The sequence below is a fragment of the Schistocerca gregaria genome, chromosome X (genome assembly GCF_023897955.1).
Source record: "Schistocerca gregaria isolate iqSchGreg1 chromosome X, iqSchGreg1.2, whole genome shotgun sequence".
Lineage (NCBI taxonomy): Eukaryota > Metazoa > Arthropoda > Insecta > Orthoptera > Acrididae > Schistocerca > Schistocerca gregaria.
In genome coordinates, this window is record NC_064931.1 from 121,643,720 (window position 1) to 121,656,682 (window position 12,963).

General features: G+C 37.5%; 1 protein-coding gene across 2 annotated transcripts in view; it reads left to right on the forward strand.

The window, feature by feature from the left end:
- The window catches only part of LOC126298440 (proteoglycan 4-like), a 371,748-nt gene extending 360,512 nt beyond the window's left edge, over positions 1–11,236 (forward strand). Inside the window, exon 9 of one of the 2 annotated variants that reach the window (XR_007552609.1) lies at positions 11,035–11,236. The gene's annotated coding sequence lies outside the window, so the exon portion shown is untranslated. Of the gene's footprint in view, positions 1–10,646 lie in introns of both variants that reach the window. The other variant, XR_007552608.1, reaches the window with a different exon arrangement.
- Positions 11,237–12,963: the final 1,727 nt, after the last annotated feature.

Sequence of the window (12,963 nt, forward strand, 5' to 3'; positions counted from 1 at the left end):
TCAATATTTCAATAATTGACAGGAAAAAAGGAGAAATAAGCCCTGATTACCTGTAGTACTTACAACACACACTAAAACAATAGAGTATTACCTGTAAAGCTACACACTATTAACCATTTTTAAAATTTTGTTTCAGGTGCTTGTCACTGGTAAAGACTTAGCACCAAGTGGACCTGGACCTCACAACCGTAACCGGCCAAGAAGGCCACTACCACCTGATGAACCAGAACAGAGACCATCTCGCACTGATGATTTAGAGCCTGCTGTAGCAGACGAAAGAAAAGTTGAACCAAAGTCACGACCTTCCTCCTCGGTGTGTGATAGACCACGTGTACCTCCAAAGATAAGAAGACCTGTTCCCAAAAACGAAAGGGATAAATACGATTACAACACTGAACCTCGTGCAGTCAAGCACACCTGGATCAGCAGAGGAACAAGATCACTCAAGACCCAGTCAGCAGCCTCCTCCAAAAGCTGCCCCTGCAAGTAAAGAACCAGATGATGCCGATTACTATGACGACCTTCTACAGGAAGCTCTAGGAATAGAAATCCTGATTACTACCCTCCTACTGCAGAAAGGGAATTGAGAAGACCTAGTTCTGGTGGTGGAAGAAATGTCAGGAGACCAGGTCCTAGAGGTAGACGACGGTATGTTGGGCAAGTGGAAACAGCAACCCCCTACTCTCCTATCAGTGATGAAGACTATGAAGATGAACTGCCTAGAAGGCCAGTACAACCTTCAGGTGCTGGTGGGAGAAGGCGTGTTCAGGCTTCTCATCCAGATGCATATTCACCACAGCAAGCGCAGAGACCATATGCAACCCAGCAACGATGAAGTGGAAGCCAAGCTTCGAGATACAAATATAGTGAGGAAGATCTAATTGATGAAGACCCTGTTCCTGCACCACGTCCTGCATATATTAGCCCCAGTGCAGGAGGTAGGCAGAATTACATGTCACAAGAGAAATCCACAATCACAGCAGCAAGCTTCAAGGGATGGAAATCCACCAAAATGTAGTTCCTCCTCTAGTGGTGAACACACAGGATGCCCGCCTGCATACAACAACCACCACAGTCAAGCCATGCACTTGTTAGCTCAAGTTAACGTCTGTGTTAGACTGTCTATTGAAGGTTTCACCAATATTAGCTTATTTTACTCGTAAAGAAGGTTTTACTAAATGGCCGGTTTTCGTCAGTGTTTGTTTACATTTGTAGACGTAAATTACGTGCGTGTGTAGACCTTATTACATAACTTTGCGCCTATAATCTTAAATACTTCTTTGGTCAATAATTAAAGACTATCGTCGGATTGTAGATTATTCAAACTTATTTGTTCATAGACTTTCCATTTGGCGTTTGTTTACTTTCAGGTAAAGATTGTTTAAATTCACGTAGCTCATTAGATTACATCCATTGTAGGTTCATTATCTTACTGATTTAATAATATAGTTTGTTGTATTAAGAGATCATTGTTTAAATTTTATTACCGTACATTGCCATGAGTACTAAGTGTGGAAGCTGTCGTTGGAAGATAGAATCGGGTATGGTATGTGAGGGTGTTTTTCATTGGGGCTCATGTAGCAGGAAATTTGACGAGATTATGCTTTTGGCTCTCCCATGGAACTGTAGGTTCTGTAGTATAGAAAAAAGATTCGTACAACAGGATGGGAAGATGTGTGCCCTTCAGGCTGAACTAGATTTGGTAAAAACTGAATTAGCTAAGTTAAAGGGGGGAAAAAGACTGCAGGAAATGGGAATTGGTAACAAGGAAATTGCAAAAAGGGACCAGCCATGTAGATTTTGTCGAAGTTCCAGTTATGAATAACTTCTTGTTACCTGAAGTAGGAAGGGAGGGGCCAAAAACAAGAGTAGTTGAAAGTAGGGTGCAGCGGAGAACGAGGAGCAGGAAATGTGCAGCACACTTCAACCGAGGCCAAGAAGCCTAGGAATGTACAAAGTGTTAGGAAGAAGAAAGTGCTGCTGCTAGGTAGTAGCCATGGGTGAGGTGTAGGCCCTCAGTTACAGGAAAGTTTAGGGGCAGCATACCAGGCCACCAATATCTTCAAACCAAATGCAGGGCTAAGTCATGTGATAGAGGACCTAGGGTCTTTATGTAAGGATTTTACAAAAAGAGGACCATGTAGTGATAGTGGGTGGGGCGGGAAACAGTTTGGACAGGGATGGGGCATATGAAATAGGAGGTGACCTGGACAAGATAGCTTCCCTGACTCATGGCACCAATGTACACTTTGTTGAGCTGTTCCGGCATCATGATCAGCCACGCCTTGATGGAGCTGTGAGGCGAATCAATGTGGGGCTGGGGATGGCTCTGAGGACGGCCAACTTTGCTCATGTTTCTCTGGTGCCTGTCGGGACTATCAACAGATGGGGTTTCACTAGGCATGGCCTACACCTAAACAGGACTGGGAAGGGAAGATTGGTACAGCTGATTCATGAAAGTATAGGGGGTGGATCTCGGGCCACACATGGTCAAATACCTGTTGTCATAGGTAGGAAAAGTAGGTCTTTTTTAGGATAAATCCAGACAACAGATTCCCCTGCCTAAAGAGTATCTCTAGCAGTTCAAAAAATACTGAAACAATCACTCACAAGACAGATTATAACACTTAAAAAATCACACATACCAGATGTCACAAAGAAAAACAAACCATCAGAAAGAGTAACATGGGGCATTTCACAGACTTAACAATCCTCCATCAAAACATACAATCAATAAAAAATAAAATACAAGCATTAGAAGTTGAGCTCCAATCTTTGAACTGCACAGTAGTTTGTATTACTGAGCACTGGTGTAGAGACACAGAAATCCAACATGTATTATCATTGTATGAAAGGGCCAACTCTTACTGCAGAACTACTTCAAGGGGTGGAGGATCATGCTTTTATATCAGAAAAGGAACACAGTTCCAATCTAGACATGACCTCAGTACAGTAAGTGAAGACAAACACATTGAAATATCAGCTATTGAATTATCAGGGCTCGATATCACCAAGAAATTAATCATTTTGTGTGTGTATAGATCTCCCAGTGGTAGTGTGGACACTTTTTTCAATAAATTAACAGAAGTTCTAGATAAAGTCTCAAGTACAAAGGTCAACATAATTCTGTGTGGGGACAAACACTAATATCAAGTGAATCCAGCAGCACCTTCATAAATATCCTTCAAAGTTTTGGCATGTCCCTATTGGTCAATAGTGCAACAAGGGTTACTACAATGACTGCATCAGTAATTGATCATGTGGCCACAAATATAGACAGGGAAAAATGTGATGTAGCTGTAAAAGATCTCAGACTATCAGACCATCTCTGTCAAATAACAGTGAAATCAGGCATCGAATCATTCCCTAAACTACAAGCCTATAAACGACATCTATCAGAAATCAAAATAAAAGATTTTTCAAAAGAACTAGAAAAACAAAGCTGGGATGAAGTGTATAAGGAAACCAATGTGAATATGAAATTCTCGAAATTTTCCACATTGTTTAAATTGAACTTTGAAACAGCATTTCCGAAAGTATGCATGACTGTATCAACATCTCACAAAAACAGATGGATAACAGCAGGTATTAAGAAGTCCTCCCAAACACTTAAACACCTCAGTTCCATGAAAAAGATTCACAATGATCCAGAATTCTTAAATTTCTATCATAGATACAAAAAGATTTATAGGAAGGTGCTGATTGCTGCAAAAGAGTCATTTAATGACAAAAATAATATATAATGCAGAGAATAAAAGCAAAGCAGTCTGGGATGTTATAAAAAAAGGAAATGGGGAGAGGCAAACAAACGCAGAACAACATACTGCTAAGGGAGGGGGATAAGGTAATAAATGATCCACAACACTTAGCAAACTATGTAAACGAGCATTTTTCAAGTATTCCAGAGAAATAACAGCAAAAATTCCCCAAAACAAATATAACACCTGCAAAAATTGTTGCACTAGATACAATGATGTTACTTCCAACCACCGAGAATGATGTCAATAAAACTGTTCAAAAGCTAAAAAATAAAAAGTCAGAAGGCTTAGATGATGTACCAATGTGTGTACTGAAACAATGCATAGGGATTATACAAGGCCCATTAACAAATATAATAAATGAATCCTTCACATCAGGGACATTTCCAGAGCAGCTAAAACAGGCAAGAGTTGTACCTTTGCTTAAGAAAGGTAATGCAGAAGACATAGAAAATTACCGGCCCATTTCCCTGCTGTCAGCATTCTCAAAAATAATAGAAGCAATTATGAAAGACAGATTAATGAATTATCTGAATAAATACAATCTTTTAAGCAAATCACAGTTTGGTTTTCGAAGTGGCAAAAATACGGAGTCAGCCATAGTAGAATTCACAAAAGTTGTACTTAATGCTCTTGATAAAGATGAGTGTGTCACAGGCATATTTTTGGATCTTTCTAAGGCTTTTGATACAGTCGACCACAAGATTCTATTAAATAAATTAGAAGCATTAGGAATAAGAGGGGTAGCTAATGACTGGTTTCGATCATACCTAACAGATAGGGTACAAAGAGTAGAGGTAACACATACTTCAAATAGATCTAAACATTTAGTAAAATACTTATCAGAACCAAAACATTAATATAGGGGTTCCACAAGGTAGCATATTAGGACCAATACTATTCCCGATATACATCAATGACTTTCCCAGTAGTGTTACTCATGGTGAGAAAATTCTCTTCGCTGATGACAGCAATATTATAGTCACAGAGAACAAGAGAACTCCTTACCGAGAAAGCAAATGAAACTCTCAAGGAAGTTTACGATTGGTCAATAAGCAACAAATTGACATTAAACATAAAGAGAATTAATGCCATGAACTTCAGTTTGGAGAGGAAAAATGACAATGTTAAATTAAATGTAGATGGCACCTCTATAGACTAACAAATGCAAAATTTCTAGGAATGAATATTGACTCTCAGCTGAAGTGGTACGAACACACAAAGGTACTTGCAAACAGAATGTCATCAGCATGTTATGCCCTTAGAATTCTATCATCTGTATGTAACATGCAGTGTCTTTTAGTTACATATTATTCATATGTACACTCAATTCTTAGCTATGGCATTCTTTTTTTGGGGAACAAATCCACAAAATATGAACACAATTTTCAAACTCCAGAAAAGAGCCATAAGAATAATAACCAGAAATAGTCGAGCTCATTGTAAAGATCTGTTCAAAACACTGGGAATTTTAACTGCTCCATGTGAACACATTTACCAGTCAGTTGTACACATCAAAAGTAACATTGGCAATTACTGCACAAACAGCTCTGTCCATGACCATGCAACAAGAGATAGACTCAACTTACCAAGAAAAAATAAACATAAAACTCAAAACAGCATTTTCTACCAAGGAATAAAACTGTACAATAAATTACCAAAAGAGATTAAAGAAATTTCAAAAATACACTTATTTAAGAAGGCAGCTAAAAAGTACCTGTTATGCAATACATTTTATACTTTGAAGGATTACTTAGATAAAGCAGAGTAGGGGTTTGATAAAAAAGTTATACAAACAAATAATAATGATTATAAAATATCCAATATTCCACATAACACCTTCACTTTATTATTTTTCTTCTTTTTCCTTTTTAGAGACACTCTCCCCTCAAGCTATGTATAGCACAATACTAACACCTCTTCCTCTTTCTGAGCTCAACATCTCACTCATTATGAAGGGATGCTGACTCAGTTTTTCAGGATAGCAAATGGGAACTTGCAGTACAGAAAATGGCCCAAGGATCGTGTGTGTGTGTGTGTGTGTGTGTGTGTGTGTGTGTGTGTGTGTGTTATGAAACAATGTGTGTATAGTGTGTGCAGTGACTGATAGTGAAATATGAGTGAATAGTGTGGCATTACATTATTTAATGAGTTATTTGTAAATAAATTATTGTATACCAGGAGTAAAATCTAATGATTGTCTCTAACTAGAAGTCTGTAAATATATGTGTATACGAATTAGCTTATTGTAAATTGATCTAAGCTTGTAAATACTTTGACATGTCCTATATCCTTGTAAAAAGAGATCTACGGATGAATAAAACTACTACTACTACTACTACTACTACTACTACTAAAATTGGTAACAGCATTAGGTCAGGAAAATCTAGTAATAGTAAACAAGTCTTGCTGCTAGGTAGCAGTCATGGAAGGGGTGTAGGCCAACTAGTGCAGGAGAAATTAGGAGCAGATTACCAGGTTACGAGTTTGTTTAAGCCAAGTGCTAGGCTTAGCCAGGTGATAGAAGACATAGGACCACTCTGTAGGGACTTTGACAAGAATGATGAGGTGATAGTAATAGGTGGGGCAGGAAACAGCCTGGCTAAGGATAGGAATTATGATATTAAGAGTGACCTGGGTAAAATAAGAGCTGCAACAGGATGTACGAATGTGGGTTTTGTTGAGGTATTGCAGCGTTACGATCAGCCCTCAGTTAACCCTTCTGTGTGGCGAGTTAACAGGCAGTTGAGCGAGCAGCTGCTGGACGGTGCAAAAACACACATTTATACAGTGCCTGTTGGTAGCATTGGGAGATGGGATACACTCGACATGGCCTGCACTAAATAGTCTAGGGAAGGATAGATTAGCTGATTTAATTGTAGGTCATCTAAAGGGGGCCACTAGCACTCAAGGCAAAACCCCTGTGCCCCAAAAGGGCATAGGGGCACCTTTTTTTAGGTTGAACAAGATGTCCAGACAGGCAGCTCTAAAAGGTAAAAAATAAATGGTTCGAATAAAGGTAGAGGAAACAGTTGTGTTAATGTATTTCACCAAAATATCAGGGGATTAAGGAACAAAATAGACCAACTAATAATTTGTTTTGAGAATATTAAAAATACAACAGAAGTTGATGTACTGTGCCTGTCTGAACATCATATAACTACACAAATGGAAAATGTAAATATTAATGGGTATAAACTAGCAACTTATTTTTGTAGAGAATATGGAGAAAGGAGGAGCTGCCATTTATGTTAAGGGGGAACATAGTTTTAAAAACATAGAAACCGCAAAATTCTGTGTAGAACAGCACATTGAAGTATGCGCTTGTGAGCTTAAATTGGAGTGGTAAATTCATAATTTTGACTGTGTATAGGTCCCCACTTGGAAATTTTCAAATGTTTCTTAAAAACCTAGATCTCTTGCTACATTATCTGTCAGAAAAGGGAAAACATTTGTGGAGATTTTAACGTAGATTTTCTTAAACACTCAAGCAAGAAGAACGACCTTTAACTATTACTTTGCTCTTACAATCTTACATCAGTCATTGATTTTCCTACTCTTATTGTACAAGACAGTAGCACCCTGATAGACAACATTTTCATAGACCAAGATAAAAGTAAGCACCTATCCTACTAAGAACGGGCTTTCTGATCACAATGCACAGCTACTTTCAATTCATGACTTTGCTCCATACAGTAATGTGAAAAAACAAACAATAATACGCCAAATTAACCATATAACAATTCAACAATTTAAGGAAAGCTTGAAAAGGGTAGACAGAGGATGTTTATCAGGAACCTGATGCAAATGTTAAATTTAACTTATTCCATGATAAACTTGTGGGTATATTCGAAAACAGTTTTCCTAAGAAATTAGTGAATCAATTCAAATAAACTTGATAAAAAGCCATGGCTGACTAAAGGGATTAAAATTTCTTGTAGCCGGAAATGGGAACTATACCAAGACACTAGAATAAGTCGAGATGAAGAAAAGCTCAACCATTATTAGAAATAGTGTAATATTAAGGAGAGTTATAAAAAATCAAGAAGTATGTGTATAAAGTCTGAGATTAGCACCTCTGATGACAAAGTTAAAACAATATGGAATATAGTTAAAAGGGAAACAGGGCAACCAAGGTCACAGGACAACAGTATTACTGTTAAGCACAATGAAAAGCTTACAAATGAAAAATCACAGGTTGAAAATATTTTTAATAATCATTTTATAAATGTAGTGGAAAATATAGGCACCAGCTGCTCACCAGATAGGGCAGAACTCTATATGAAAGAGGCATTCCTGGTGCAAACAAATGAAATTAAATCCTAACCACCTCACCGTCTGAAATTAAGAAAATAATTCACATAAGAATAAAAACTCACATGGAACTGATGGTATCTCCAATAGAATACTAAAATCTTGTCCACACCTGATAAGTTCTTAGCCACATATGTAATAGCTCATTGAATCAGGGAATATTTCCCGAGATTGAAATATGCCATAGTTAAACCCTTGTATAAAAAAGGTGCAAGACAGACGTCAACAATTATCATCCTATTTCACTTCTTACATCCTTCTCAAAAGTGAAAAGTAATGTACTCAAGATTAACTTTACACATTAGTGGGAATAACGTTTTAACAAAATGTCAGTTCGGTTTTCAGAAAGGTGTTTCAACAAATAGTGCTATACACACTTTCACTGATCAAATTTTAAATGCTCTGGATAGAAGAACATCACCAATTGGGATTTTCTGTGATATCTCTAAGGCTTTTGATTGTGTGGATCATGAAATCCTCTTAGATAAGCTGAAGTACTATGGAATGAATGGTTCAGTACACAGATGGTTCACTTCATATTTAACTGGTAGAATGCAGAAGGTTGAAACAGTAAACCCACATAGTACACAAAGGCATCAGATTATTCAGACTGGGGATGTATCAAGAATGGGGTACCACAGGGTTCTGTCTTGGGGCCTTTACTGTTTTTAATGAATGTTAATGACTTGCCTAACTATATTCATGAAGATGCAAACTTGGTTCTCTTTGCAGATGACAAGTACTGTAATGAAGCCTAAAAAGCAAGATTCAGCTGAGGAAAATGCAAATAATGTTTTTCAAAGACTTATTAGGTGGTTTTCCGCAAATGGACTTTCATTGAACTTAGAAAAAACACTGTACATACAGTTCAGTACGGGGAAAGGCATAACACCGGAAATATGGAGTGTGGGGGAAAATCTTTAGCTAAAGCAGATTGTTCAAAATTTCTGGGTGTCTGTATTGATCAGAATTTAAACTGGAAGACACATTGACAATCTACTGGAACAATTGAGCTCAGCTACCTATGCTATTAGTGTCATTGCAAATTTTGGGGACAAACACATCAGTAAGTTAGCTTACCATGCGTATTTTCATTCGTTGCTTTCTTATGGAATCATCTTTTGGGGCAATTCATCACTAAGAATGAAGGTATTTATTGCACAAAAACGTGTTATCAGAATAATGTCTGGGGCTCATCCAAGATCATCTTGTAGACAATTATTTAATGAATTAGGGATATTGCCAGTAGCTTCACAATATATATACAGCCTAATGAAATTTGTTGTTAGTAACCCAGATCACTTCAGAATTAATAGCACAGTCCACAGCTACAATACTAAGAGACAGGGTGACATTCACTACCATTCATTGAATTTGACATTGGCACAAAAGGGGTGAATTATACTGCCACAAAGATTTTTGGTCAATTGCCAAACAATATCAAAAGTCTGACAGACAACCAATTGGCATTCAAAAGTAAGTTAAGGGAATTCCTGAATGACAACTCCTACTCCATAGATGAATTTTTAGACATAGGCCAAAGAAATACAGTAAGCATTAACAATTGTACCATATGTAAGAAACAATGATTATTTGGGATAAATGAATCTTGTGTACTTTGACACATTCCACATCAATACGAAAGAATTGTGTTCATGATCCATGGAACAAGTAATATAACAAACAAACAAACAAAAACAACAAACACTGCCAAGGTCTCCACAGGCCCAACCAGGAAGGATTCATGCCACTGCCTCTCATAAGCCAGGCAGTATCTCCAGAACCTTACCAGATCAGTCAGCAAGGAAGAATTATTATCAAGATGAATCAAATGAACAGACTAGCAGTAGCTATCATCCAAAACCCAAACTGACATGTTGAGGACCAATCAGTCTCACCTCCACGAAACATCAGTCCACCATCCAGAAACCCAACAACGGTCAACAAAAATCCATTTACTGGTGAATCAGAAAGGTCAGGTACATTATCCAATAAAACTGATAAAGAAGCTCCAAGTGGAGCAACTTCAAGACAAACGTATAGCAATTTTCGTACAAAAGCTCCATTTATTGGACCCAACTCAAGAAATGCAGAAGCAAAATATCAAGACAATGTAGAAACAACCCCAAAGTCAGCTGGTGGAGCACCATCTTCTAGTCAGTATCGTTCAACACCTGAAGTGACTGTAGAAGGCAACAAAAAAAGTGCAAATAATCCACGTTTAACAGGTATTGATAATGCTCCATTGTCATCTTCACAACAGGCCAAAGGCAATCCAGGTATTAGAATACCTTCCAAAATAGTTATCAAGCCAATTGACAGAGATGCAAGGATACAAAATATTTTGGCAGATCTAAATGAGCATGACATTGATGTCACCATCAATGATGCTTTATATCATACTCTTCATCCAACTAGAAGCATAACCAATGGCTTTGTTCCAATGATGCAAGAGGAAACTCAGAGTGGTCCCAGCACATTAAATAAAAGGGTAGCTGGGCAAAGGTATCAGGCTCAGCTTCCATCTGGACCCCATGGTTCGGTATCTTATCTGACATCCTCTGCTTCACAGAGGTACATAACAAGAACACCATTCACTATCAATTCCAATGAAAGATTAGAAAGTGGAACAAACATTTATTTGCCTTGTGATCAAAGTACTGGTCCTGGTGGAAAGGTGGAGTTCACAGTGCCATCAGAAAGACCAAATAACAGGCATTGACAGAAAGATGTTCCCATACAACCTGTGCCTTCAGGTCCATTAGATTACAGAAGTACACAAACAAAACAGCAGCAAGGACCTTTGTATAGTCAGCAGAGAGACAGTAGTGCTGAGTAATACTGAACATACTGAAACATGATTGAAAAACTTCTAGTTTCATCCAGACATTTCTTGTTACATTTTGTGAAGAAAATTAAGTTATGTTGACTTGTTTATGTGTGTATATTTTCCAGAAAAGAGTGACTATAAAATCCTGTGAATATTTTCATAAATTATATATGCGTTAGGAAACCAACAGAGCATGTTACACATATTTCATTACTGAATGTATTTCAACCCAAAGAACTGTTGAAAGAATTTTTTTAGTCATCATCCCCATGGTTTTTAATGAGGCCCAAAATGTGTACTCTGCCATTACCCATTAAAAACATCAAAAAATCCAGATTGTGTTTATTTCTTTCTTGAAGAAAATTTAAAATTTCTTGAGTTGAAATCCCATAACAGAACCTAATTTCATTTTGAACTGATATGTGAGAGAATGTAACAAAGCAAATGGGGTTTGACAAGCCTAGTTGTATTACTGCCTGAATGTCACACAGAGCAACTGTTTCATACCACAATGTTTAAAGGTAAAATATGAGTCAATCCTTCTGTATTATGTTACTCATATTGAAACAGAAAACAGAGGTAGGTAACCTGTGATAGCAGATCCCTGCAAACTGCAAAAGAAGAAATTCAATCCTACTGTTGTGACAGTGGTAAAATAAACATCCTCAAATATTAAAAAATGGCACTCGACATCTGAATGCAATCTAAAGAGAAAGAAAATTATAACCAATAAATTAATGTTTTCTTTATCTACAGACATTAATAGTTTCATGCCAGTCTTTGTCATCTGAGAGATGATTATGCATTCTATTTAGGATACAGGTTTTTGAGCTACACACTACGGCCCCCTCAAAATTGGAAATATGATCCATTTATTGGAATGAAATGTGTGAAAGTGGTAGCAGATTCTGAATGATATCAGTTTTTATTTAAAAGGACATAGCGTAAGTGTAAGAAAAAATACGGGAGTTGTCCAGAATGTAATGCATCACATTTTTTTCAGCTGAAAACAATGCTACAAATGTGAAATGTTATGTATATATTATTTCAAATCTCCTGAGAGATTACACCAAGTTGCTGTCACTTCTGACAGATAGCATAGCTCCAGTACAGTTTGAAAATGCTGTCTGTAGATGGTGTATATTACAAGCAATGTGCTGGCATTGAATTTCTCACTGCAGAAAAAAACAACAGGAAATACTCACATGCATGTGCAAAGTGTATGGATCACCTGCTGTTGACAGAAGTCTAGTTAGTTGCTGGGCATGGAGGGCGAGATCAGAATGCGATGTGGCAGAGCTCCACAATTTGCAGCAGTTTGGGAAATCATCTGCGGCTATCACACCTGACAGCGCAGACCTAGCTCCCTTGGAGTTCCACTTGTTTGGGCAATTAAAGGATGGCTTTCATGTAAGACATTTTGAGGATAAAGAGGTGATTCACACAGTGAAGCACTGGCTGCCACCAGGACAAGGACTGGTCCTGACAAGGCATCCATGCTCTTGTTTTGTGCTGAAGGAAGGCCATAGGACAGGATGGAGATTATGTGGAAAAATAGGGTGTGTAGATAAAACACCACTCTTTCATGTGTGTAATTCTCATTATGTTCAATAGAGAATTGTTGAATAAAAAAATGGTACATTACTTTCTGGGCAATCCTCACACATAGGCAGTTGCGAAACCTGAGTTGGCTGAGTGGACCTCACTGCACTCCTCCCACCAAGGAAAAAATCATTGACAGTAACAGAAATTGAACTGGGTTCTCTGCACTGGATTCAGACCAACTGACAGCTATAGCAGGGACAAATACAGAAGTTATTTTTTAAATTAATTTTAGGCTGCTAGCAGAGACAATAAATAAAAATTTTTAAATTATTATTGCTATTCCTTTGTTTTTCAAAAAATAACGTATCATAGAGATGGTGACTTTATTGTACACTTAATATTTTCTTTGATGGATTCACAGCAACTACTATTTTATATCATTAATCAATACTGACCACTATTGGCCCTCAAAACGACAACTGTAGCAGTGTCAGATGGTCAGCAAATAATGGTTTA